Here is a 25851-nt window from a genome sequence, read left to right on the forward strand (position 1 = left end):
CATCGAGTAATTGAGTTAGCCATTTGGGAGGGCGCGGCCGCATACTGCACCAGGGAGGCCAATTCCTGATCGGGTGAGGAAGTGTCTTGTTGAAGCTTTGTGGGCCTTCCTAAGTAGGTTGTGCCCGGATTAGAATAGCTGCACTCGCTCTGGGCATCTCATATATATATATATATATATATGTATATATATACATATATATATATATATATATATATATATATATATATATATATATATATATATATATATATATATATATATATATATATATGGGGTTTCTTCAAAGTTCGGCACGCAGGACCTGATGAATTTTTAGAGACTTATTTACTGAACGTTCTCGGCTGGTGGACCAGCCTTCCTCACACACACACACACAGATATATATATATATGTATATATATATATACATATATATATATATATATATATATATATATATATATATATATATATATATATATATATATATATATATATATATATATATATATATATTGCCACGACCTCGACACAGATGACAGCCACTCGGTGCGATTCGGTGCCACATGCTAGGCATATTGGGTGGCTCCCAGAAGAAGAGAACGACGAAGGTTCCAGGAAAGCGATACAGATCTATAGCGTCGACCGAAGTCTTTTGTGGTTTTGTCTGTGAAAAACTGGTGGGGGTGCTGGGTACGCGTCTATGTACTCTGACCCCCAGGAACTGGAAGCGGACAGCCTATGCAGAAGCCGACGACTTCAAAGACTGCCTCCGGAATACGGCCTACAAAATCTGCCGAGGATGTCCACCACAACCGCAAGCCAGACACAGGAGACATAAGTTACGGGACAGCCTCCTGCGTAGCTGGTTCTCCACACCCCACGATGGCGGCGGCCGTTCCATGGTGAGCCTTTTGAGGACGTGGAAGACTGGCTCAACGACTTCGATCGTGTAGCTGACGTCAAATATAGGGACGAGCAGAAAAAGTTAAGGAACGTGTACTTCACCCTAGAGGACTCTGCCCGAACATGGTTCGCGAACCACGAGCCATCTACCACCACCTGGCACGAATTTCAACGGCAGATACGCGATACGTACAGCAGCCCCACAAGAAATGAGCCAGCAAAGCAAGCCCTTCAGAATAGGGTTCAAAGGCCGAACGAAAGCGTAGCCATGATCATAGAAGACATGTCGCGGCTTTTCAAGCGTGCTGACCCTCGGGTGACACAGGCGAAGAAAGAACGCCTGCTGATGCGTGCAGTGAAAAAACAGCTGTTTGATGGACTGATGCGAAAGCCTCCAGCTACAGTAGCTGAGTTCGTCAGTGAGGCGACAACAATGGAGCGAGCCCTTCAGCAACGCTCCGCGGTCTACGATCGCCAAATCAGCATGGGATCAGCATCTTCTCTCTCGTTGCCCTATGACACCGATGCGCTTCGAGAGCTTGTACGTAGTGTCGTGCGTGAGGAGCTCGATCGACTACAGGGAGTGCGATTTCAACCGACCGTAACATCCCTCACAGGTATCGTCCGCGAAGAAGTCCGCCAGGCGGCACAGCCATTAGTGCAAACTAGACCAGAAGCCACCCCCGTACTGACTTATGGGCAAGCAGTGAGGCTACCTGCGCCAACCGGGAACCATCCGAACCCGCCTTCTGCTAAAGAACCGCTGTGCCACCTCCAGGGCCAAGCTTCACGTACAAATATGTACGGGTCCACGAGCCCCCGAATAAATACGCGAAAGTCAGACGTGTGGCGCACACCTGGCTATCAGCCGCTCTGCTTCCACTGTGGCGAAGCGGGCCACTTGTACCGTGCCTGCTACTACCGAAGAATAGGACTCCAGGGCTATCACCCTGGCGCTTGTCGCCCACGTGAGGCAGCGCCCGAGAGAAATCCAGCAATATCTGGCCAGTCAAACTTTGTCGCCGTACGCGTCATTCCCACCGGTTGAACAGGCCCTGCCAATGACCCGATCTCCGTCTCCACAGAGACGCCAGTCGCGATCAGCACCTCCTCGACGATCGGGGTCACCTAGCCGCTACACTACGTTCTCCGCTTCCATGGGCAACCGGCCCACGTGCCCAAGTCGGAGAAACTAAGAACAGCGACCTCCGGGGGTGAGGCCGCTGTCCAACGCACTTCGAAAGATCCACGGCTGCGACACCCCGACGACGGCGTCGACGACGACAACGACGACGACTGCGTACCTTCGACACCTTCCTTCGAAAACCGTGAACATGTTTCAGCCGACATAGTCGTTTCTGTAGATAACCACCCTGTAACAGCTCTTGCCGATGCTGGTGCCGATTACTCTGTCATGAGCGAACAACTGGTTACTGCACTTCGCAAGATGACGACACCGTGGCCAGGACCTAAGCTCCGTACAGCCGGCGGCCATGTTCTCACGCCGACCGGCAAATGCACTGCGAGGGTACAAATTCGTGAGGTCACATTTGTCGGTTCATTTATTGTAATGGCAGAGTGCTCTAGACAGGTCATACTCGGCATGGACTTTCTTCGGGAGTACGGCGCAATCATAAACTTTCGCGAGTTGCTTGTCACTTTTTCCAGCGAACGCGCAACTCATTGAGACGACCGCCATCAACAGTCCACGGTGTGACGCGTTTCGGGTGACTGTGCTACTTTACCACTCCGGAGTACTGCGTTGACCACCGTAGAAACAGACGATGATCCTCCCCATCTAGGAATCGCTGAAGGCGACCTGTCAGTCTTGTTGGCTCGACAGGTGTGCGTAGCCCGCGGCATCTTGCAGCTGTCGCCACGGAGTGCGCAGATTTTATTGACCAATTTCAGTCGTGAATACCAGCCCTTCGCGCCACGAACTGCCATCGCCTATTTGGAGCCAGTCACTGACTTTCCCGCTTCTTTAACTGTAGGATACAATGATGGAGATCCTAACCGTCAGGTACAAGCCAACAGCAATATTGATGTGAATTCTAGATTATCAGGTGAACAACAGGCTAGCATTCGAATCCTTTTAAAGTCTTTTGCGGACTGTTTCGCTTCACCATCGAAGATCAACCAAACGCCTATTGCGAAACACAGAATTATTACAAATCCCATTGAAAGACCCGTGCGCCAGCGTGCCTACCGTGTTTCTCGTAAAGAACAAGACGCCATCCGAAATCAAGTCCAACAAATGCTTACCGTCGATATCATACAGCCCTCCACCAGTCCATGGCCGTCACCTGTGGTTCTGGTGAAAACGAAAGACGGCGCACTGAGTTTTTGCGTGGACTATCGCAAGCTTAGCAACGTTACGAAGAAGGGCGTTTATCCCCTTCCCCGCATCGACGACTCTCTGGTCCACCTTCGACATGCTCCATACTTCTCATCAATGGACCTTCGCAGCGGCTACTGGAAAATAGGGGTTGATGAGCGTGACCATGAGAAAAATGCATTAAGCCTGACGGACTACAAATTCAAGGTCCTTCCTTTCGGATTGTGCTCTGCGCCTGCTACTTTTCAGCGCATGATGGACACGGTTCTATGAGGTCTCTAGTGGCAGTCATGCCTTGCCTATTTAGATGATATCGTTGTGTTTTCAGAAACTTTTGAGCAGCACCTCCTGCGCTTAGAAGCAGTTCATGACGCAATTCATACTGCTGGCCTGTCTTTAAAGCCTGAAAAAATGCCATTCGGGTAAGACGAACTAAAATATTAGGCCATGTCGTCAGCTACGAGGGCATTCGAGCAGACCCCGACAAAACCATTGCTGTTGCTTCGTCTCCAACACCTTCGAACAAACACGAACTCCGCCGTTGTCTAGGGCTTTGCGCATATTATCGACGCTTCGTGGCTAACCTTTCACGGATAGCTGAACCTTTGCAACGGTTGACTAAGGATAATGTTTCATTTGTCTGGGAGCAGGACCAACAAGAGGCCTTCTGTAAACTCCAGAAACGTCTGCACACACCTCCTGTTCTAGGACACCTTGACGAAGACAGTGACACCGAGTTGCACACGGATGCCAGCAACGTCAGCCTGAGTGTCGTTCTCGTACAGTGGCAAGATGGAGCCGAGCGCGTCATTGCGTATGCAAGCTGCCCTTTGTCTCCAGCTGAAAGGAACTATTCCACTGCGGAGAAGGAATGCTTAGCCGTTGTGTGGGAAAATGCTATGTTCCGACCATATTTATAGGGCCGATCGTTTCGAGTTGTGACAGATCACCATTCATTGTGCTGGCTCGCCAGTCTGAAGGATCCATCTGGCCGTCTTGCACGCTGGAGTCTTCGTTTGCAAGAATACGATATGACGATAGTCTTCAAGTCCGGTCGTAAACACACCGACGCCGACTGCCTGTCACGTGCTCCACCTCAACTGTCGCCATAGGACTTCGATGAAGAGGACGCATTTCTGTCCATTATCACACTATCAGACATCAGCAAGCAACAGCGCGATGATTCATAAATCCGGCCTCTCATCGACTATCTTGAGAACCGTCGACCAGAGCCGCCTCGTATGTTCATCCGCAAGTTATCCTCGTTTTTTCTCCGCGATGGCGTTCTCTACAAATTGGGTTTTCACTCGAACGCAAACGCGAGCCTCCTTGTAGTGCCGTCTTCACTACGTGACGACATCCTGCGAGCCTCACACTACGAGCCATCTTCCGGCCACTTGGGATTCGCTCGGACGTTTTCATGCATACGCCAAAAGTACTTCTGGCCTAACCTTCACCGTGACGTAAAGCAATACCTGAAGACATGCCGCGACTGCCAGAGACGTAAGACACCACCCGTGCGTCCCGCTGGACTTCATCCCGGGGCTCCTCCGCGGATCCCTTTTCAGCAGGTTGGCACAGATTTGCTTGGACCCACGTCGAGGGCTGATAACCGTTGAATTGCTGTTTACACAGACTACCTTACACGTTACAACGAAACACGAGCTCTCCCAGGAGGCACTGCTAATTATACTGCGACCTTCTTTGTACATGGTATCGTACTCCGCCACGGTGCTCCAACAGTGGTTATAACCGACCGGATCACAGCATTTACAGCGCAGCTCATAGAAGATATCATGCTTCTCAGTGGTACAGTTCACCGCAAAGCCACTGCTTACCATCCCCAGACGGATGGGCTCACAGAAAGGCTAAACAAAACGATCACTGATATGATTTACAAGTATGTTGACTTCGACCACAAAAGCTGGGACGACATTCTCTCATATGTTACGTGTGCATATAATACTGCCGCATAAGAAATTATCGACTTCACCCCTTTTCGCTTGGTGCATTGCCCGGAAGCTGTCACAACGTTGGACGTAATGTTTTTACCCACCGACTGTTCTAATGTTGTCACTGATGCTGCCGAATTGTCTCCATGCGCGGAAGAGGCGCGCCAGTTCGCACGAATGCGTATCCGCTACCAACAACACAACGACGCCGACCGATACAATCTTCGTCATCGCGACGTCACTTATCAACCCGGTGACAAAGTATGGCTGTGGACACCGATCCACCAGTGTGGTCGGTCGAAGAAACTTTTGCTCCGCTACTTCGCGCCTTATAGGATTGTTCAACAACTCGGCGAAGTCACATACGAATCGATTCCTGAAGGAGAAGGCACCACTCACCGTCCCCGACGCCCACGTCTGTCCGATGTCGTTCACGTCTCTAGATTGAAGTTATACCACTCCCGCTGAACGCAAAGCTCCACACCTCTCTCACCATCTACGTCTCTTAACAGCATCCCGTGGTAATCTCCAGTGCATCAATTTTCCGGATCGAGACGATGCTTCTAGGGAGGGGGGTAATGCGACGATTTCGACACAGCTGATAGCCACTCGGTGCAATTCGGTGCCACATGCTAGGCATGTTGGGTGGTTCCGAGAAGAAGACAACGACGAAGGTGCCAGGACAGCGATATATAAACAGATGCTTAGGGTCGACCGAAGTCTTTTGTGGTTTTGTCTGTGACAATATATATATATATATATATATATATATATATATATATATATATTCTTCTCGTTTATTACATAACCAGGGTCTCGAATCCGGCAACATTGACGCCTTCAGGTAGCATATGTGGGTTTATTGACCAGTTGCCTTCACCTAAAAAGATCACGTTCTCGTGACGCCTGTGGCAACAAGGATGTTCCACGTCCGCCGCCAAGGTCTGTGAGTGATGGCGCTGGCTAACACTCCCAGGGTTCTATTAGCACACATAAATATCCAAAAGTGGATGGGGAAACGGCGCCGCGGAAGCTCAATTGGTAGGGCATCGAACGCGAAAGTTGTGGGTTCGGATCCTACCTGCGGCAAGTTGTTTTTCATCCACTTTATTTCCATTATTTATTGTCTCTTCATTTCATTTATTAAGCACAAGTAAGTTCCCGTATGTTGTCCTTGGTGTCAGTGTTTGTGGGCGTCTCATGATACGATTATATATATACATATATATACATATATATATACATATATACATACATATATACATATATATATATATATATATGCATATATATATACATATATACATACATATATACATATATATATATATATATATATGCATATATATATACATATATACATATATATATATATATATATATATATATATATATATATATATACATATATATATACATATATATATACATATACATATACATATATATATATACATACATATATATATATATACATATATATATATATATATATATATATATATATACATATATATATATGTATACATATATATATAAAGAACTTGAGTGGTGCTACAAGGTAAACAGAACAAGTATTTAATTTCAACAGTTTCGATCGGTGGACCGATCTTCATCACGGTTTGCAAGAAAATGGCATTTCGGCCCTGGTAGTGAAGACACCAGACCGGGTGCCCGGTCGTTCTCAGATACATCAAACTGAGAGGGACAGTTGTGACAGTGATTGATTTTCGGCACTTTGGCAGATTTACAGCTGCCTTTGGCAGCTATGCAGGGCAAGAGGAAGGCGGAGTCTCATGTATGAAGAGCAAGGAGGTCTGTGAGAAAAAAAAAGACGAAGAAGAAGAAAAGAAGCACACAGGAGGAGGGAGACACAAGTCGGAAAGTGAAGGGGGCGGGAAGTAGCGGCAGTTAGGTTCCCGTTGGCTCGAAGCAAGGAGGGAGGAAACGGTCGCTGCGCAGCACCAGTTCGCGTGCTGCCGTTATAGCGGGAGAGAGGGCAAGCTGAATCGGGTGGCGGGGGGCACAATAGAGAAGGGGCCCAGAAGGAGCACAGAAGAGCGGCAACTTGTGGAAAGAAACACAGTGTCACGGTACACATATACAAGGCAAGGCCCGTTCCGGCAACTCTGTGGTCCAGCTAGGGTGCGAAAGAAATATACAGTTCCAAAAAGAATATATGCGTGGGATTCGCAAAGCAGGGGTGCTATGCAGGATGCGCAGAGTTTGGCGAAACTCGGGATCTTCACGAGCTCTGGCGACACCCCAAGATGAAAGCACGAATGGTACCGAGACACAGTTTATCTTTCGACAAGCGTCCAGTTTCATTGGTTTATCTAGATTCACTCTGGCTGGCTATCGTTCCTTGGGCGTTGCCTTCTGGGCGGTCGACAAACTGGGGCTCACGTGATCATACCGTCGGTGCATGGTCGTGCCTTCTTTCACTTGTTTGTCGTTCCACCGAGTGCATTACATGCATAAGCGAGTTATAAAACAAACGCATTTAGTACAATATTATTAGTTAGTTTAACATGGTTTAGAAGCATTTTAAAGCTTACAACATGTACACTGAATGTGCATTAGACTAATTTGTAATTTAGTACGCTTCGCATTATACCGCGAGGGAACGCTGTGGTGGCGTCATCACATCCATTCACCGGGCGAGCATGGCGGCTAAACATCGAAGAGGCCCAGTGTAAACAAACTCGTACAACGAGCTTGCAGTGCGCGACTTAGTGATCAGGCTCGACGATGACCACTATTTCTTGGATAGTTCTGTTCCTCCGTCAGCAATCTTTCCGTGCACCCCGTAAGAGTCCCAATAGCTTCGGCGATTTTACAGATCGCAACGCGCACCTACTGTTCACGACGCAGTGCTGAAGAAACAACTTGTCCGGTGTTGCTTCTGCGAGTGCGCCGAGTTCCTCCAATCTGCGTGACTGCGAGCGTCACGAACATTACATAGTGTGTGCAAAAGGCAGACAGCCTATATAGCTACGATGCGACAAGGAGGTGGTAGCGACGATAGATCTCGCTGCCAACACAGTGAAGGGGACATCGACAAACTGCAGATAAGTATATTTCTACTGTTTCATATTTAGCATAATAAGAGTGCACGGATTAAGTGACTTTCGTAGTAACGAACTGAATGTCCAGCCGTTTAAAGAAGGCAGTGAGAACCAATGAGTGTTTGTGCTTTTACATGCAAGTGGGCCCGCGAAAATATGGAAAAGATGAAGGTAACCTTCACTAACTTGGTGAGAAAACAGAAATTCATGAGTGACATTAAGCCCGCAAAATTTATGGAAGAGTATGTTTATCCAGGTGAAATATCAATAGCAGGTACTGATATAAAGCAGGAAACTTATGCAAAAGTTTCATGGGTTGAACAGCACATGGAATGCATTACCGAATCGTGATCGCCACGTTACCGATATCCTTGAAAAAAGTTTAGAATCATTGCATTCTACCGGTTATGCAATATGGGACATAAACCCGGAGGTTAACAAAGGAACTTGAGATGTCAGGGACTATGCAGAAAGTGAAGTAACAAAAATTGTTGGAGATAGCATTAAGGCAGGAAGACAGTGGCGTAGTAAACCGTGGCAACTGATATGCTAGTTGAGATAAAGAAAAAAGAAAGGAATCGGCAGGCAGGCCATGCACGTATTCGATCACTTGTTGCCAATTCATAACAGGTGATTACATAAGCGCGACAGAATGGATGTCAAGGAGAGAGAACTACAGCCGAGGATGGCAGAAAATTGCGTAATGGCACAAAAATATGATGTTTGTAGGCATAGGATGCAATCAGCTCGTATAAGACGGGATTGTAGGGTGAGGCATTTGTTCTGCAGCGAACAAAAATAGGTTTGTGGTGCCGACAGCAGAGACTCGTGAAGGTGCGGGGCCACCTCAGCTGCTGGCACACTAATCAACATGACAATTGACTCTGAAAAAGAAAACCCCAGTGATGAAAAATAAAGCAACGTTGTCCCGACACATTGTTTTATTATGCATACTACATAAAGGTTACCACAGTTAAGGGCACTTAGTACTAATAGTGCAACGAGCACTTTTCTTTGTAAATAATGGTATGTATGCGGCTGATTCATTCCAATACACTTTTTTTGCAGCAAAACATTCTGCTGCTGGAGGCACTCAACTGCCTGGCGGCAGTAGGCGAGCGCCAGGCACGTGCTCTTGAGAGTGTGGCAGAGGTCCAAAGGGCTGCTCTGCAACAGTAGTATCGGTGCCCTCACTGCTCTCCTGTTGAAACCACAAAAGGCACCTTATAAAGGAGCTTTCAGTTTAATATTTTGTTTATTATTCAAGAACAAGAATAAAATTATTGCAGTAAACATTGTGCTATGCATATTAGGAGACTTGTAACATGCACTTGGTGTCCCTTCAACATAGGCAAAAACGTAAGACAACCTGTGCCACTCTTGGACCATGTAAATAAAAAATACACTAATGCAGCATACACATTGTGCTGTTTGTCCTTTCTATGTGCAAGAACACAGTGTGTGTTGATTAGCCACAAGATGAACGGTGTGTGTAATTCACAATGAAGACAGGAAACAGCAGGAGCTTAATAATGCTATCACCTATAGACTGTGCATATGACTGCAACACTCCCCGATTCAAATGTGCCATTACATGCATGTTCGATACCACATATTCTTTAACATTGTCTTATAATTGCATGTACTATATTTCACACATCTTAAGCCCTTCCATAGCACACTTCTGATGTATCCATTTCATAGGCCAAATAATTGTACACTTTGTCCTTTTGTGTTGTATGAAAAGCAGCATTCTTTACAGTCGGATAAAACTTCAGAAGACAAGAGAGGCCCCGCCCAGATGACCAAAGCGCAGCAGCCGATTGCCTCCACCTCTAAAGAAATAGTCCCTCTCCAACGAGCAGGTATTAGTCTGTCCGGCGGCACGATGTCAGTCTAGAGTGCGTGCCCATTGGTGCAAGCTTGTGTTCACCTGCCTTAAAGTGCAGATTCCGCAGCCTCCTAAAGTTGTATCCGACTATAGAAACACGTAATGCCTTGCACCAGTTGCATAGACTTCTGCAACTTGATAGCACACAATGATCAGGAGCAGAAATCTATAAAGGCATCCCAGCAAAGCTGGCTGGCCACACTTCCATTACGAGGGGCTGTAAAAAGGTCTCGCCAAATATTCCCATGACGTTCTTGAAAAAGAGGTGGTGTTTGGCACTTCTTTAGAATCAAAAACAGATTACAGTGAATGTTGTGTAGCACGTCAAAACAAACTGAGCTTGGTTATCTGCACAGCATGTAATGGGAGGTTGTGCTTCACATAGGATACAAACTGCTCTGTCCAGTACAATTTTGAGGCCGGTATGGCACCTATTATGTCAACAGCATCAATATACAAATTACACTTTTCACAGGCCATTGATTTCACCATTATTTCTGTATGATGGTTCTTTCAATCAGTGCTTGTATTACATGAGCAGGTGGATTTGAAAGCAAAGCTTTGTTTGCAAACCTTCCGACTCCCATAATTGTGTGGCAAGGCACTGGCATGGTGTCGAATAGCTCACCCTTCCTCGGTCCTGCACCAAAGAAGCCGAATGCTATATTTTAAGTTGGATCGCACAACAATTCAACGGCACACAAAGAAGAGTAACACACACAGCAGAGCATTCTGCTGTGTATTTTTCTTCTTTGTGTCCCATCGAATTGTTGTGCAATTAAACTTCAAGCTTCCATACCAATACACCCAGTCTTCAACCTCACCAATGCTCTAGTTATTAGGCCACAATGGTGCACATCTTTGAAATTTCCTAACACAAATTAGCTCTCCAAAAAGTCACAAGTGTTAAATTTTGCAGCACAGGTGTATGTACGCACGTGCCATATTCTTTACCACTAAACTCACAGGAATCAAAGGGGCAAGCATTAACCAGCCTTGCTGCTGCCGTTACCATTATCATCATGACACCGATGGAAACACAGTGCCACGTTTCAGTAAAGGGAGTGCCGAAGGGAAAGGTGTGACAGCGAGGGCTTACAATAAAAATAACGGTTACGAGACATGTTCAATGCCAAAATATGCTGCATGTCGCTCATCCTACTTTGGCACTGCGGCGAGCATTTACTCGTTTGAGCATATCACGTTTTGTGTAATCATTGCTCTAAAGCTGTACAAATGGTCTATTTGCTCGGCAATTTTGATTTTTATCATGGTGGGTTAAAGACCCACTTTTCATTGGCATCTGCACCATATTTCTCCCGATATGTAATTTTGCCTTGGTGGTTCATGACATCTTCACGTACCGAGAGTTCTGCAGAGCAATGGATGTGCGTTGCTCTACAGCTTAAGAATTAGAGCCCCATTATGAGACGAAAATATACAATTTATCCATCCAGAATAATGCTGCCCCCCAAAAGAAAGATACACTGAACCTCTGGCACATGCATCCACAGTGAACAGAGCAAACAATCTGAAGTATTCTCTTCATGCAAGCCAACACACTAAGATTCTCAATGCATTTTCATTTCGCCACACATGCATAGGCACAACCGGCTTGGTGCAGCATCCACATCTCGCGCTACAACAAATTGTGCAATGCCTCGCTGTTTCATAGTGCGGCCGATAGATTACGCATAACCAAAATTCAGCATTGTGCATACTAAGTAACTTCACCAATGAAGAACCCCAAGTTCTTTATGAGATTAGGATTCATAGGTTACTTCACACAATTTGTGATATCCATTTATCTATTTGTACTTAATTAACCTCTTTCCCAAGAAAATGAGCCATTTGGAAGGCACCCTGACAGACAAGTAGTACAATCGGCAAAAAGTCATCAACCAGCGAAAAAGTTAGTATCATAAGCAGCCGCATGTGAGATGTTGCTAACACAAAATTTAAGTCGGCTACACAGAAGTGACAAATTTGGCAATATGGCGTGTCTAAACATTGCTTCAATGTTAATCACAGTAACGCTGACACTGAAGGCGCCTTAATTCCTACGTACGTTCCGTCGACACACCCGACTACGTTCGTAATGTTCCCACGAAGTAGGAAGCATTCTTCTATATATGCCCGCTCAGCCGCAGTATTTTGGAAAGCTAGCCACCGCTTACGCACTGCCGCATCGATAAGCGCGTCAGACACATCTCTGACACAGTGGCTAACAGCAGCTTGATGGCGTCCAATGCAACGCTCGGCGCCGACGCTTCCCTGAAAACTCCCAGTCCCGTAGAAACGGAGGGCACAGATGACTTGCTCTACGACGGTGAGCGAATGAAGCCCGCCACGCTGTCTCCGCAGACGAGAGTCTTCGCCTTGCTCGTCACACAGCCAGCGCACTGATGTCTTCGACAGGCGAAAATGACGCTGAAACTCCCCGTCGGTCATGTAGGTGAACGGGTCCGGACGGTCATACTGCCGCTTGCTGCCGCTGGATGCAATGAAACAGGCTGCTGCTGCCGCCGCCATGTTCTCGAGTTGAACTGGGAGGGGGATTCGCGATGTGCGAGTTTAGCACGAGTTCGCCTGTCAATCAAAACCAGAGGTCACGCCCCGCGCGAGGCGTGTAACTCTTGTGCGCGCACCCACTACAGTTGGGCCACGCCCAACTTATCTTCCGGCAACAGTGACGCGGTGTCGAGCTGAGAGGCATCAACAATCTTGACCGCCGACATAAAACACGCACAACGCACTGTCATCGGTGATGTACTGAGCACCACTAACAAAAACAAAGCGTTGACTGTCGCTGGCTTATGCATACATCTTCTCGGGCTGAGATGGCCCCACAACACGGTTTCATTGCCTGCATTGTGGCGCGTAGCACACACTAAATAATTATCGGCACGTCACTGTAGCTGCTTGCAAGGCGTCGATGCGCCGAGGGGGACGACGATGCTGAGGAGTGCGTATTGCAGCAGTCGTTTGAGATGGCTGCTCTGTCATCGGTGATGAAACGGAGCCACAGCGTCGTAAACACGATCAGGGTACGAGAATCACTCGCTCTCCTAGACCCAGTGCAATGGCATTTTTTCATCCCAAGCACTGCGCACTCAACAGTTCCAACACCTTTCTCCGTTCGAAGTCTGATTTCATAACTGCACACAAGAGCCCTCACCTGCCAAAATGCGAGTGCTGCGGTGTTGTTACGATATCCATCTGCGATCGCTGCTGGCTCCAGCAGAGGTAATCCGCAAACACCTTCGACTGCACAACACACTCATATACTGCGTACATGCGCTCAGAGGCACCTTCAGTGGGCAAGCGATGACAAGCGATGAATTGTGTCGCTGGGAAGCACGCACTTTTCGCAAAGTATCGCAGAGGCTTCGCGCGCAAAGATAAACTGGTACATTTTCACTGAACTGCGTCACTACGCACTCCAAAATAACATGCCGCCATCTCGCCGCGACAGCCGTTGTGTCGTTTTTAGTTGGTAAAGCGGGGGCCTTAATCGCCTAGTGAAGCGCCTGCGATGAACAGCCGTACCGCGGCGCTGCGTGTCTATTCCCCTAATAGAGAAAGAGTGGCCATGACCCTCCATGGATCATGACCGACTTTATTGAGAATAGCACTGCAGCGCCCCTAGGCGACTTATCACCGTATGAACGCCCTCGTGCGTGCGACCCGCTTCAATGTACCGCTTCTAAGGTTTCGCCTCACTGTCGCCACTCGCGGCAAGAAGTGCAAAATGTAATAATTTGCTCGATCTCCGTTTGTCATCACAAATTTCTAGCACTGAAAACGAAAAACAGATACCTAAAGAAATAAAAATGTTCGTTATTTTATTTGTTGTATTTTAACGTATTCGTTTGAGTGGAAATGTAGGTGCAAAAAAGCACCGCATGTACCCTGTTCGCATTCGACGGAGGAAAGAAAGATAGCACCAGAAAGAGGAGGCACGCCCTTGACGCGCCCGGGAAAGGCATGGCAAGCGGCTCACGGCAAGTGTGCAGACAGACAGCGGGACAGTCACGGAATCGCTAGGTTGCGATAATCCGTTGATAACAATACGCGGCGCTGGCGCGTTTCGTTGTGCAGTCTTCTGCGCTTGAAACGTGGAAGCAGTGTGCCGCGCAGGGTGCGCTCATGTTGACATACGCGGATTTTTGTCTACATATTTTTTTGCCTGCAGCTTCGGCGCGTTTCACGCTATCTCCGTTCACTGACTGCCGTCGAGCAAACTCGGGTAAAACTCGGGTGAACGAGAAACTCGGCGCATCCTGCATAGCACCCCAAGTGCGCCCCTGGGCTTAGGTTTAGGAAGCAGAGTTAAATAGCCTCCTTGTGTTCTGGTTTTTGAACGTTTAACCAACAACTGACATCAAGTCAGCTCGTGGGGATTCCAAGAAGGGACAATAGGTGACTCAGAATGACCACTTGAATGGCAGGGTGCACGAAACTGAATTTATCGGTTTTCCGCTCCCCCTTTTGAGGCGCATGCGGAGGGAAATATATATATAGGGATATATATAGGGATCTAATTCAACCTCGGAGTTTGAAAAGCGCTTAGTCATGCATTCGTGCTAAGGCCTCGTTTTAGTAGCGCATTTCACATCATGAGCTCACTATTTGTCACCCTGTTTCAAAGGAATGCAAATAAGTCGTTAGCACCATGAATATATATATATATATATATATATATATATATATATACAGGGCCGTTTTTTTCGACCTCCGATAGGCTATAATTAAAGTACAAGTTCATCTAAAACAATAATTTTATCACCAAAAGATTAGTACAGTTACGGTTACTTTTCGACATAATCACCGAAGAGATTGAGGCATTTGTCATATCTGTGGACAAGCTTTGCAATACCCTCTTCAAAAAAAGTTGCCGCGAATGAATTCAAGTAGTCCTTCACGTTGGTTTAAAGGTCGCCATTGGTTTGATAGCGCTTCCCACCAAGCCACGTCTTCAGTCCAGGAAAAAGATGAAAGTCACAGGGTGCTAAGTCTGCACTGTATGGCGGATGATCGAAAATGTCCCATACAAATTGTTCGAGAAGCCGTTGAGTTGCTCCAGCAGTGTGTGGACGGGTATTGTCATGGATCAGAACAACTCCAGCGGTCAGCTTTCCTCTTAGTTTGTTCTGAATGGCTCTACGCAAGCGTTGTAAAGTTTCACAATAAACAGCTGCAGTGATTGTGGTTCCGGGCTCCATAAACTCCACGAGCAGCACACCTTGTTGATCCCAAAACACAGTAGCCATGGTCTTTCTATTGTTGAAGGCTTCTTGAATTCCTTTGGTTTGTTTGGTGAATTTGAATGCGTCCATTGTTGTGATCCTCGTTTTGTTTCCGGTGTGTCGTATTGAATCCAGGTTTCATCCGCAGTCACGATTGATTTCAAAAGGTTGTCTCCTTCATCCTGATAACGCTCAAGGAACTCTAAAGCTCACGCCATTCGTCGAGTTTTGTGGCCGTCCGTCAACATTTTTGGGACCCAACGTGCACAAAGTTTTCTGTAGCGTAACCGTTCAGTAACAATAGAGTACAAAACAGACCTTGAAACTTCTGGAAATTCCCTAGATAAAGCAGTAATGGTGAATCTGCGGGTTTTCTTTAACCATTCTGTCAACTCGTTGAACCAGGTCATTTGAAACAACAGATTTGCGTCCTTGGCCCCCTTCATCATGCACATCATTACGTCCATCTTTAAAATTTCGACGCCATTCACACACAACACCATCACTCAAGAAGTTTTCCTCATACACTCGACTCATTCTCCGATGGATTTCTGCAGTACCATGGCCTTCAGCCTGTAGAAAACGAATAACACTTCGCAATTCACACTTGGCGGGTGAAACAATGGCAGCCATGTTTACGTGGCTGTAGCACAATGCCGACTGAAGCCTGAATGTCAAAAATGGCGGAGTGTGTAGTGCGAGAGCTGCGCAGTTGCCTACAGCGCATGTCCGCTTTCTGCTGCCCGCGTATATATATTGATACAAAATGATTTCAAATTACGCGCGCCAGCCGCCTCCTGCACCATCCAGCTGTTTACACCTACCTGCGAAAGATAGCAAGATAGCAGCAGTGAAGCGGACAACACGGGCTCCCAAGGCACGCGCAATCGGAGCAACGTGCTATCAGCGCGGGACACGAGGAAAGAAGAGGTGCGGGTCTCTTGCGAAAAACTGTGGACGTTCTAGTGAGGCTCTTGTTTAGCTGTTTGTCGGGCACAAGTTCGCCCAAGGTAGAGTGATTAAAGCACCATCGCTCAACTGAGCGTCACAAATCTGGTGGAGGTGCGGGGTATGATTTCAAGCCCTTCTCAAGTCAGAGAAAGGAGCGCGGACTCACGGCAACTTGGACCCACCGAATTGACTCCTGTTCACCAACGCAACAGTCGTCGCCTATGTGGTGAGCCCCTAGAGTTTTTCCCTTTGGCGGATTCTATCGGAGCGTCAGCAACTGCTAGCGAAAACGCTACCGAGATGGCAACTCAAACCACGCCAACTCACATCATACTCAACTCGCCAATGACGCCAGAGCTTCCACGGCGACACATTTGAAGACGCAGAGGACTGGCTTGAACGCTTTGAGCGCGTCGCTGAGTTCAATAAATGGAACGGAGAGCGCAAGCTACGAAATGTTTACTTCGAATTAGAGGACAGCGCACGAACGTGGTTTCAAAACCACGAAGCGACATTTGTGTCGTGGGATGTTATCCGACGGGAGTTGCTGGCAACTTAACTGAGTACCGACCGCAGGGAGAGGGCCGAAGCTGCCCTGCAAGCACGAAACCAGCGTAACAACGAAAGCGTGGCCATGTGTATAGAAGGCATGTCCCGCCTATTCTGCCGAGCTGATCCGAATATGAGCGAGGACAAGATATTACGCCATCTAATGTGGGGGGTAAAACAGGAACTGTTCGCAGGGTTGGTTCGGAGCCCGCCGCACACCGTCGCTGAGTTTCGTTCAGAGGCGACGACAATGGAAAGCACGTTGCAACAGCAATCAAGGATGTACATCCGGGAGATTACCATCACCTCTGTAGACGCAGTTCCAGCCGTCTTCGGAAACAGCGTGGAGGTCATACGAGAGCTCGTGCGATCTGTAGTGCGAGAAGAGCTTCAGAGGATACGCCTTGACCAGAACGCTCCAACGCCCTCTTCGCTGGCAGACCTGGTTCGTGAAGAGGTCAGACAGGTGGTCCGGGAACCACAGCTCAGCGCGCAGCCTCAAGCGCCACTCCTGCGCCAACCGAACGTCTCATATGCCGATGTGCTGCGGCAAACTCCTGAACGTGCTGATGTCGCAGCCACTTCCTCTATGAATAGCTCGATGCCTCGAACTACGCTGCCGCCACCCGAGAGAGATTCAGGAATGCTGATGTATGGCGCACTCCAGACCGAATACCCCTCTACTACCACTGTGGTGAAGCTGGCCACCTGTACAGAATGTGCCACTATCGCCAGGCAGGGCTTCGTGGTGTTCCGGTGAACGCACCTTGCCCTCGATATGGTGAGCGTCCCTTGGAAATCGAAGAGTACATGTCCAATCGTCAAAGCTCCCCATACGCCTACCAGCAACACCAACCTCGATCAACAGCGCCGTTGAGGCATCGGTCACCGAGCCCCCACCCGTCTTCAAGCTCCCAAAGACGCCGTCAACAGAGCCCGCGCCGGGAAAACTAGAGTCAGCGACCTCGGGAGGTAAGGTCGCTGCCGACGCGAAAAAAGAACCTCCATCGATGACTCCGAGTGATGACGAGGGACTCAGAAACCAGTGCCGTAAGAGCGACGTTGCTTCTGATTTACGCGTGTTTGTGGACGGTTACGAAGTGAACGCATTAGTGGATACAGGTGCAGATTACTCGGTAATAAGTAGTGAACTCGCCAGGAAACTGAAGAAAGTGCTGACTTCTTGGAAAGGTCCGCAAGTTCGTACCGCAGGAGGACACCTCATCGACCCCACTGGCAAGTGCACGGCTAGAATAGCAATACGAGGCTTCACGTACGTCGCTAGCTTTATCGTAATTCCAGAGTGCTCAAGAGACTTTATTATCGGCATGGACGTCTTGCAAGATGATGACGCTGTAATGAACTTGCGGGAATCATGTGTTTCCTTTTCAACAAAGCACGCTGTCGCAGCATTCAACACTGAAGAAAAATTTGACGCACTTCACATTGCCGATGACGACGTGATGCTTCCTCCGAAATCCAGCGTAGCCGTCGCAGTCAGAAGCGACGCGTTCAGCGACTAAGAAAGAATTGCAGACAGCAACACCAGTCTCCTACAAGAAAAAGGGATCTACCTGGCAAGAGCCCTTGTTCAGCTGCGTGGTGGATGTGCCAACGTTTTCCTCACTAATTTTGGAAATGAGGCGCAGCATGTCGCGAAGGGAACCGTTATTGCCAGCCTTAATAACTTCGTCCAAGCTACAGACCTGACCACTCCAGAGATTTCAACATCGAAATTCCAAGATGTGGATTTTGTCCTTGCAGCCATCCACATCAAACCAGGTCTATCGCCCAGACAGAAGGAGCAAATAGTGACCCTTGTAAGAGAATTCGCCGAATGTTTTTCAATGTCATCCAAAGTCCGGCCGACATCTATTGCTAAACATCGGATAATTGTCGACGAAGCAGTGAGGCCTATTTGCCAGCATCCCACATGAGTGTCACCAATAGGGAGAGAAGGTATAGGTAGTCAAGTTAAGGAAATGCTAGAAGACGATATAATTCAGCCATCGGCAAGTCCGTGGGCGTCGCCTGTAGTACTTGTAAAGAAAAAGGGCCAGACCTTGTGCTTCTGCATTGATTACCGAAAGTTGAACGCCGTCACAAAGCGGGATGTGTATCCACTTCCAAGCATCCATGACGCTCTAGATAGACTACGAGATGCCAAATTCTTTTCCTCCCTGGACCTCAAAAGCGGCTACTGGCAGATAGAGGTGGACGAACGAGATCGGGAAAAGACGGCGTTGGTGACGCCAGACGGACTGTACGAGTTCAAAGTGCTCCCATTCGGCCTTTGTTCCGCACCTGCCACATTTCAGCGGATGATAGTCACTGTGCTCACGGGTCTGAAATGGCAAAGCTGTCTAGTTGATCTTGACGATGTCCTGGTTTTTTCTACCACCTTCGAGCAACATGTAGAACGACTGCGGGCTGTGATGAAAGCTATTAGATCAGCAGGTCTGACGATAAAACCGAAGAAATGTCATTTCGGCTTTCGCGAGCTGCTTTTCCTCGGCCATGTCGTCAGTTCAAAAGGCATTCGCCCGGACCCTGAAAGGACGGCGGCAGCGAAAAAATTTCCAAAACCAACCAACAAAAAGGCTTTTAGGCGATTCTTAGGACTTAGGATTCTTAAGACTTAGGACTTGCCGCAGATTCCCCTGTCCCAGAAGCTGCAAGTTGTGCCCCCCACCAGTTCTTTCTGCAAGCAGGTCCGGAGCGTGGCGTGACGTCACGTGGCGGACACGGCAGCGATTTTCCTGGTAAAGCACGACTATTAGCTGAGCCAATCAACTGCGGCATCGGCGGCGACGTCACAGCGCCAAAGCTTCATAAACGAGTGCTTCGCGGGAGTTCGATTTACTTGGCAGCAGCGACGACGCATCTACTACAACGCTGAACGCCTGTCTGCATTTTTGCCGCAGATTCCCCTGTCCCAGAAGCTGCAAGTTTTGCCCCCCACCAGTTCGTTCTGCAAGCGTGTCCGGAGCGTGGCGTGACGTCACGTGGCGGACACGGCAGCGATTTTCCTGGTAAAGCACGACTATTAGCTGAGCCAATCAACTGCGGCATCGGCGGCGACGTCACAGCGCGAAAGTTTCATAACCGAGTGCTTCGCGGGAGTTCGATGCACTTGGCAGAAGCGACAACGCATCTACTACAACGCTGAACGCCTGTCTGCATGTTTGCCGCAGGTTGGTGCTTTAAGATACTATTGTACAAATAGCATTATTTATTTATTTATGCAATACTGCAGGCCCAAATGAGGGCCCAAGCAGGAGGGGCAGAATACATAAATATATACATATGTACGTATATATATATATATATATATATATATATACATACACATGCACACATGAAAAAGAAATACAAAAGCAATGCAACATATGTAAATATCAGAAGAAAATATCAGAAGAAAACTAAAATGAAGGCGACGACTAATAAGATTAAGAGAACGTACATTGAAGGAAGACAACCCGAGAAACATTGGAACAGTATCGCACGCTTATGTGAGTACTTGCAACCACTATCAAGAGAGGAAAAAAAGAGAAAAAAAAGAAAAAAATACCAGAAGTTGAACGAGCGACCATTGAAAAATACTGAAAATAATAGAAAAAGGAAGATCAGTAAAATATCAAACAAAATTCACGTTTAAAAACAGAAATAAAAAGGGGGCGGAAACAGTAACAAGGCTTGCCGACATGAGAATACCCCTAGTATTCAAGACACATGCGTTCAATAGAATCGGTGTTTATCAATTGTGATAATGGCAGGCTGTTCCAATCTGTTACAGTGCGCGGGAAGAAGGAAAACTTAAAGAGGTTAGTTCGGGTGTTATAAGGTGTTAAAGAATCAGCGTGACGATGCCGTGTTCGGCGCGCTGTAAGTGGTTTAACATAAGCCTGTGGGTCGAGAGAGAAACAGTTGTTTTTAAGCAAGAAAAGAAACTTCACTCGTTGTAATTTCCTGCGTATTTGTAGCGTTTCAATATTATGTTGTTTCATTAGGCTAGTAGGAGAGTCACTCAGTCGATATTTAGAAAAATAAACCTCACAGCTTTACGTTGGACCATCTCTAAAGCGTTAATGTTAATTTTCTTATAGGGATCCCACACAATGCATGCATATTCTAGTTTCGGTCGGATGAGTGAAGTGTAAGCCAGTAATCTAGTACTAGAGGGAGCGTGTTTTAGTTTGTGCCTGAGTAGACAAAGCTTCCTGAAAGATGAGTTACATACGTTAGAAATGTGGCTATTCCAGCTGAGGTCACTGGTTATTGTGATTCCAAGATACTTATACTGGCTGACTTTGGTCAGCGGTTCAGAGTCGAGGTTAAAGACAAACGACATTTATTTTTTTTTGTTATGAACATGTAAACAGTCTTTTCTCTATTCAATTCCATGCCCCACCGACTGCACCAAGAAAGAATGTTTTGAAGGTCCGAGTTAAGCGTTAATTGATCTTCGTGGCAAGTAACCTCGTTAAACAACACAAAATCGTCAGCAAATAGTCTAACTTGAACAGGATGAGAAATTTCGTTAGTGATGTCGTTTATGTATATTAGAAATAGTAATGGTCCTAGCACGCTACCCTGAGGTACTCCAGAGGTTACTGAAAGTTCGTTAGAAGAGTAATTATCAATTGAAACAAACTGCTTCCGATTAGAAAGATAAGCCGCCACCCAGTTAATAATATAGGCTGGAAGGCTTATCGACTGTAGTTTTTCTATAAGTTTATTGTGAGGAACAAGGTGAAACGCTTTCTTAAAGTCTAAAAATATTACGTCAATTTGGCTTGACTTGTCAAGAGCACTTGCAAAGTTGTGAATAATTGTGGTTAATTGTGGTACAGTAGAGAAACCCTCCCGGAAACCATGCTGATGTGGGGACAGTACGTTGTTGTCACTTAGGAATTTGGTTATTTCATTAGCTATAATATGTTCGATTAACTTGCAACATGATGAAGTTAATGATATTGGACGATAACTAGTTACTAGGGTTTTGTCACTTGTTTTGGTATGGGAACGACACGTGCAGTTAGCCAGTCTGTAGGAAGATTAGCCGAAGATAACGAGGAACGGAAGATAACAAGAAAAGGGGCTAACGCTTCAGCATATCTGCGCAAAAACGCGTTCGGTATGTTGTCTGGTCCTGGAGATGATTTAGTTCTGAGGTTCAGCAGCGTCGACACAACAACAAGTTGCGAAACAATATCAGAGTTCGAGTTACCTGACATGCGGTTAAGGTTTATAACACCATCGAAATTTGAAAAAAAAAGCACTCTGAAGATAATTATTAAAGTGCTCCGCGATACGTTGTTTTTCGACAATCACATGGCCCTCGTGAACAATTTGGTCAATTGGTTTGGTTTTTTGCGCTTAAAGAAGTCCAAAATTTTTGGGCTGCCGTTTGAATACAATTTGGCAATGTATGGTGAAAATACCAGCGCTTAGCGTGCCGTACTTCTTGGTTGGGCATACTTTGGATTTCGTGAATTGAAACACGTGAGGCACATCGTCGTCTCAAGCGCTTAACATTTCTTTTAAGGTGCAAGATTTTTCTCGTTATCCACGGACTAGTCTTCGAAGTTTTTTTTTAGTTTTATTAGGAATAAAGTTGCTAAGGCAGTGAGTCATAATTTCTTTAAATTTATCCCAAAGCACAGTAACATTGTTAGTGTGAAAGTTATCAAGGCATTCTTTAAGATAATCCAAGGCACTTTCGTCTCTGGCACGAGAAAAAGCTTTAACAGTGGTTTTTTTTAATTTTTTTTAGTGTTAAGCACTTCCAAAGAACAAGAAAAATTATACCAGACTATGATAAGAAATTCCAGGCTCAACCGAGACAAAAAATTGTCTAATGAACGACTTACAAAAACGAGGTCAAGTATGGTTGCTGACGTACCATAGGTGCTCGTTGGCTGTCTCACAACCTGTTGTAGATTGTGAGACAGAATGATGTCATGCAAGTAGCCTAAGTGTGAATTAATCCCGGTGCAGAGAAACTCGTTCTCCCAATTAATATCTGGTAGGTTAAAGTCGCCTATAAGTAGTGTCTTATCGCTTGTGAATGAAAGCATGTGTGCAAAAAGATCACGAAAGAATTCTGGGGGCGAATCAGGTGCTCGATAAACTGCAAATAGCAAGAATGATTTATACCAGCAAGTAATATTTATTGTAACAGATTCCAAGTTACCGGCCTGTCATAACAGAGTAGCGGATATAGTTTCTTTTACCAAAACCGCCGCCCCGCCCCCTCTAATACACCTGTCACGGCGATATGCTCGATAAGATGGGGGAAAGACAACAGCATCTTCAATATAGTCATGCAACCACGTTTTTGTTATAACAACCACATAGGGATTGTAACACATGATAGTTGCCTCAAGGCTTTCCGATTTTTTAAAGACACTGCGGGCGTTAATGTTTAAAATTATCAGTTCTTTAGCGATAGGGGAAGTGTAAGCGGAGGCAAGTCAGTCTTTTTTCGAAGTATTTACATGGCCGTCAATTTTGATCCTCAAGTTCTTACTGTCATCCCATGCGAAAAGCTCATTGTTAACACGCATCTTATCGTTAACTAAGCGAACTTTCTTGCCTTGTTCTCTTTCAATTTTAGCAGTATCCCACAAGAGTTTACGTTTTCTTAGTGTGCTGCGCGAGTAATCGTTTTGAATCGATATACGACTACCCTTTAATCTGTACGCATTTTTTAAGACAAGCTGCTTTTCGGTAAAATCCTGGAAGTAAATGATGACTGGTCTCTTGTTACCTTCGCTACCAAGACGATGAATTCGGCCGACGGATTTGCAAGGAACAGCAAGCTTTGCAGAGAACGCCTTATCAAGAACATTATATTTAGGAATAGGCTCAGTTTCACTGGCATCCTCCGGAATGCCAAAGACTACCAGATTGAATCTCCTGCTCCTATCCTCCAGATCAGTCAACTTTGCCTGCAGTGATTTCACTGTACGCTCAAGGTCATCTACACGCGAGGCTTGTTTTTCTAATTCAATGAATCTGGCTCCGCAATCAGCTGTAACGTTTTCCACCTTATTCTGTTGCTCCCTGTGCGCAGTCACGTCCGCTGCCAACTTGTTCTGACCAGACAATTCTTTCAGCATGGATTCGATAGAAGCCCCACTACCGTCAGTGGGCCCAGGATTTAACTCAATGTCAGCGCACATCAGCAGCAAGCACACGCAGTACACATCAAGGACAATAGAAGCACACCGTAGGGGGCACGGCAAGACCAAAAGGCCGCGACAATCACTTCTCATCGTACTATAGCAGTTACTAACCTGCATGAGGTAGCAGAACGGTTTAAGCCACATGTTTGTCGATGGTCCGCCGTGCCCACTGGAAGTATACGTCTGGAGCTGCTCCTTTATATACCGACGCGTCGACGTCACGTGAAGAATAGGTGGCGCCTCAAGTGACGCGTCCCAAAACAGCGAAGGATTGGCATCATGGAAGCAGTGACGTGGCATCGGTGTTCTAGTTGTGGTCCAGGTGCAGGTGGCGAAGTTTCGTAGATAGGGATGGTCGATTGCATTCCTTGAAAACTGGTCAGGCTGCGGCAGTTGTAGTATCGTTGATCCGGCCAGACCATGAGCAAACACCTGCACGAGGTAGCAGAACGGTTTAAGCCACATGCTTGTCGATAGTCCGCCGTGCCCACTGAAAGTATATGTCTGGAACTGCTCCTTTATACACCGACGCGTCGACGTCACGTGAAGAATAGGTGGCGCCTCAAGGGACGCGTCCCAAAACAGCGAAGGATTGGCATCATGGAAGCAGTGACGTGGCATCGGTGTTCTAGTTGTGGTCCAAGTGCAGGTGGCGAAGTTTTGTAGATAGGGATGGTCGATTGCATTTCTTGAAGACTGGTCAGGCTGCGGCAGTTGTAGTATCGTTGATCCGGCCAGGCCATGAACAAGCACCTGCACGAGGTAGCAGAACGGTTTAAGCCACATGCTTGTCGATGGTCCGCCGTGCCCACTGAAAGTATACGTCTGGAACTGCTCCTTTATACACCGACGCGTCGACGTCACGTGAAGAATAGGTGGCGCCTCAAGGGACGCGTCCCAAAACAGCGAAGGATTGGCATCATGGAAGCAGTGACGTGGTATCGGTGTTCTAGTTGTGGTCCAAGTGCAGGTGGCGAAGTTTTGTAGATAGGGATGGTCGATTGCATTTCTTGAAGACTGGTCAGGCTGCGGCAGTTGTAGTATCGTTGATCCGGCCAGGCCATGAGCAAGTACCTGCACGAGGTAGCAGAACGGTTTAAGCCACATGCTTGTCGATAGTCCACCGTGCCCACTGAAAGTAGACGTCTGGAACGGCTCCTTTATACACCGACGCGTCGACGTCACGTGAAGAATAGGTGGCGCCTCAAGGGACGCGTCCCAAAACAGCGAAGGATTGGCATCATGGAAGCAGTGACGTGGCATCGGTGTTCTAGTTGTGGTCCAAGTGCAGGTGGCGAAGTTTTGTAGATAGGGATGGTCGATTGCATTTCTTGAAGACTGGTCAGGCTGCGGCAGTTGTAGTATCGTTGATCCGGCCAGGCCATGAGCAAGCACCTGCACGAGGTAGCAGAACGGTTTAAGCCACATGCTTGTCGATAGTCCGCCGTGCCCACTGAAAGTAGACGTCTGGAACTGCTCCTTTATACACCGACGCGTCGACGTCACGTGAAGAATAGGTGGCGCCTCAAGGGACGCGTCCCAAAACAGCGAAGGATTGGCATCATGGAAGCAGTGACGTGGCATCGGTGTTCTAGTTGTGGTCCAAGTGCAGGTGGCGAAGTTTTGTAGATAGGGATGGTCGATTGCATTTCTTGAAGACTGGTCAGGCTGCGGCAGTTGTAGTATCGTTGATCCGGCCAGGCCATGAGCAAGCACCTGCACGAGGTAGCAGAACGGTTTAAGCCACATGCTTGTCGATGGTCCGCCGTGCCCAC

The sequence above is a fragment of the Dermacentor variabilis genome, chromosome 2 (genome assembly GCF_050947875.1).
Source record: "Dermacentor variabilis isolate Ectoservices chromosome 2, ASM5094787v1, whole genome shotgun sequence".
In the NCBI taxonomy this organism is placed as follows: Eukaryota; Metazoa; Arthropoda; class Arachnida; order Ixodida; family Ixodidae; genus Dermacentor; species Dermacentor variabilis.